General features: G+C 35.6%; 1 non-coding gene across 1 annotated transcript; it reads right to left on the bottom strand.

The window, feature by feature from the left end:
- Nucleotides 1-2,044: 2,044 nt before the first annotated feature.
- Trnav-uac (transfer RNA valine (anticodon UAC)) lies at nucleotides 2,045-2,117 on the bottom strand. Its single transcript has one exon. It is a non-coding gene; the product is annotated as a tRNA-Val (tRNA).
- Between the last annotated feature and the right edge of the window lie 2,042 nt (nucleotides 2,118-4,159).

Below are 4,159 nucleotides of genomic sequence, written 5' to 3'. Positions count from 1 at the left end.
ATACTTGTTTCTGACTAGTCAAACTTGTTTTCATCTGCTGTCATAGACTAAATAAATAATGTAGATGCGTTATGTACTTTTGTTATTATTATCTTTTATTTATACATACATAACTAGTTACATACATATCATCACGTCTATATCCCTTGCGGGGTAGACAGGGCCAACAGTATTGAAAATATTGATAGGCCACGTTCAGCTGTTTGGCTTACTGATAGAATTGAGATTCATATAAAGTGACAGTTGCTAGACTGTCGCCTTAAAAAATGAACCCCAAGCTTATAAGCATATCCCTTAGTCGTCTTTTACGGCATCCATGGGAAAGAGATGGAGTGGTCCTATTCTTTTTTCAATTGGTGCTGGGAACCACACGGCACCAATAGAAAAAGTAAAACTGAATGAAATGTTGATTTTTATTTTGACTGAAAGTCCCCGTTCAGATGTATGACTTAATGATTGAATTAAGATTCAATAATGTGATATTTGTAAATCCCGTAGAGATTTTGAATATAGCGTATGGGATAGACGCTTTAAATTCTTCTGTAAGAATTACATAGTCTTTGCGCAAATAATGAACAACAATAAAATGCTAATTAATAGATGTCTTCGCAATATGTACATACATACATGCATACATATGGCCACGTCTATATCCCTTGTGGGGTAGACAGAGCCAACAGTCATGAAAAGACTGTTCGGCCACGTTCAGCTATTTGGCATAATGATAGAATTGAGATTCAAATAGTGACAGGATGCTAGCCCATCGCCTAAAAAAGAATCCCAAGTTTGTAAGCCTATCCCTTAGTCGCCTTTTACGACATCCATGGGAAAGAGATGGAGTGGTCCTATTCTTTTTTTGTATTGGTGCCGGGAACCACACGGCATTATGTGTATGTAATTATATTAAGTGGAATATCACTACATAGTATAAAACAAAGTCGCTATTTTAGTCTGTTTGTCTGTATGCTTAAATCTTTAAAATTACGCAACGGATTTTGATGCGGTTTTTTGTAACAGGTAGAGTGATTCAAGAGGAAGGTTTTTATGTATAATAACATTTATAATTTTGCACCCGTGCGAAGCCGGGGCGGGTCGCTAGTGTACAATAAGTGTGATTAACCTATAAATAAACAGTCTGAGCGACTGATACGGAAGGTTAAGATCAGTGGTGATGACTGTGTTCTGTAGATTGGAAAGTGACTTCTTTATAAGTAGTGGGATGTTAAATTGGGGATGATGAATTTATTTATTTGTTTGTAATATCTTTATTGCATAGAAATTTACACAGTAACAAGAAAATAGTACATAGTTAGTTATAAAAGAAACAAATCACTTGCAATGGCGGACTTATCCCATGAAGGGATCTCTTCCAGTTTCTGGTTATTTCAAAAGAAATCTCTTCCAGCTGACCTGAGATGGAAAGGGTGACAGGCGTTTTTTCACTTAGGTACAATAAATTCTTACTATATGTTGTATGTTTTATAAAAGTAGGTGTGTTGTAGGAAAAGAATGGGACCACTCCGTCTCTCTCCGATGGATCTCGTAAAAGGCGACTAAGGGATAGGTTTTTAAACCTGGGATCTTTTTAGGCGATGGCCTAGAAACATGTCACTACATGAATCTAAATTCCATAAAGCCATAAAAGCCAAACAGTTGAAGGTGGTTTCATTTTTTTCAAGGCTCTGTCTACCCCGCAAGGGATATAGACGTGATTATACGTATGCAAGGTAGATGGCTCTGTTTTAAATAGATACTAATTACGCTGGAGTTTGGAAATCCCATTTGGACAATGCGATGATGTAACTTGTTATATGATCGATTTCCTCGTAATATTACTCAGGTATTAATTATATACCTACGAATGTGATTTTAGTTTATATATAAAGTGATTTTTGTTCGTCGCTTTGCTAAGGTAGATTCTTTTAAAGCCATTTTCAGCTACAAGGGCAAATAAAATTCATGAACGCATTTGAAGAACATCAACATTTTTTGTAGTTGGAAAAAAAATAAGTTATCATATTTTTTACAACCAATTCCAAAAATGTGATTCCGGCCAGGATCGAACTGGCGGCCTTCTGCGTGTAAAGCAGATGTGATAACCACTACACCACGGAACCATGTGAATGACGTATTGAAATTTTGTATTATCTACTTATTGTTATGTTCATGTATTACATTTCGTATTCACAAATGATTGTGTCTTAATAATAAACATGTTAAGACGTATCGCTTTCATTTAGAAAAAAATACAAATAGGCTACCGTTCGATTTAATTATTCTTATTAGCATCATTATCATTACGAAAAAATAGTAATTTGTAAATGTACTATTCTAAATATTATTAAATTATTTTTATTTCAAAATAAATGTGATGTTGTGCAATAAGTTCAATAATTAATAAAATTTTACATAGCGCCATCTAGTGGAGAGTAGCAAAACACAACATATTTAATGATATCAAATATACTCATTAGATGGCGCTATGTGTTTAAAATAACACAATGTGAATTTCATTATTTAGAGAGGTACCTATCTATGTTGTTGATGAATCATGAATCAATTTGTTGCAGTTGGGTATAATTAAAAATGGAGAGTGAAGGGTAAGGACTTCATAAACGTTCTTGCGAGAGGTCAAGCCAAGGTAGATGGTACCTTACCATACCTTACCTTACCTTGTCTAGTCTACGCCGACTTTGCATGAAAATAATTATGTGGACGAAGCACAAGAATTATGCAGAAATAGTCGCAATTAAAAAGATGTTTGCCCGGCACTGTATTCTTTTTTTCCCCATGGATGTCGTAAAAGGCAACTGAGGAAAGGTTAATAAACTTGGGATTCTTCTTTTAGGCTATGGGCTAGCAACCTGTCACTATTTCAATCTCCATCATAAAGCTATACAGCTGAAAATGGCCTTTTAGTCTTTTTAAGACTGGCTCTATTAACCCCGCAAGGGATGAAGACGTGACGATATGTATGACGAAAGAAAAGATGTTTCTGCCTATCCCTCCGGGAATGAGATGTGACTGGTATAAAGACACGGGTTAACGCTCGAGAATAAAATTTATTTCTACTCCATTGCAGGTCATTGTATTTAGTATTAGCGCGTGTGACCTTTTTAAGGCTTGAACATAAGCTCAGGTTACCAGAGGTCAGCGGAAGTCAGATTTCTTAGTAATTAATACCTGCTTTTAACTAGCTTAAGATTGCAATGTAGGAAAATAATAGCATTATATTTCTTGTTTGTTTTCTTTTAATTCTTTACTGTACATAACAAATTTTGTTTCTAAAAAAAGTATGATAAAATAAAATAATGAACAACGGCGGACTTATCCCTTATCCTTATTCCTAGGAGGGATTTCTTCCAGTCAACCAGGTAATTATTATTTTATTAATTAAATTTTAGATTCAAATAGTGACAGGTTACTAGCTTATCGCCTTAAAAAGGAATTCCTATTTATAAGCCTATCCCTTAGACGCCTTTTACGACATCCATGAGAAAGACTTCACTTTTCGTCCCAGCAAAAACTATAGTTCCCGTGGAATTTGCGTATTTTTTGTAGGTGGCGTTAAATTCGCAAAAGCTCCGTGTGGTTCCCGGCACCGTCGTTCCCATGGATGTCGTAAAATACAACTAAGGGACAAGTTTGGATTCTTCTTTTAGGCCACGGACAAGCTACCTAGCTGGCACTATTTGAATCTGAATTCTATCATTACGCCAGTCTTCTCAAGACTGTTAGCTCTGTCTGCCCCGCAAGGGATAAAGACGTTAATGGATGGATTATATATATTTATTAAATAAACACTGTCAATACAATAGTCAGATGGGCCAACCTTAGACGAGGCATTATGTAATTACCCAACAATAGCAAAATAATTGTCAAGTCATGCCAAATAAGTTATTAGTCTAGTCTGTCCCAAGCAGACATTCAATTCTGATATTGAAAGTCTGTTATTTCAATTAAAAAGGTCAATCAACTTTATATAGTGCCGTGTGGTTCCCGGTACCAATTGAAAAAAGAATAGGACCACTCCATCTCGTTCCCATGGATGTCGTAAACGGCGACTAAGGGATAGGCTTAAAATTTGGGATTCTTCTTTTAGGCGATGGGCTAGCAACCTGTCACTATTTGAATCTCAATTCCATCATAAAGCCAAACA

The sequence above is a fragment of the Amyelois transitella genome, chromosome 28, assembly GCF_032362555.1.
Source record: "Amyelois transitella isolate CPQ chromosome 28, ilAmyTran1.1, whole genome shotgun sequence".
Lineage (NCBI taxonomy): Eukaryota > Metazoa > Arthropoda > Insecta > Lepidoptera > Pyralidae > Amyelois > Amyelois transitella.
The sequence above is the reverse complement of the archived record's forward strand: the minus strand, read 5'-3'. Positions and strand labels throughout refer to the sequence as shown.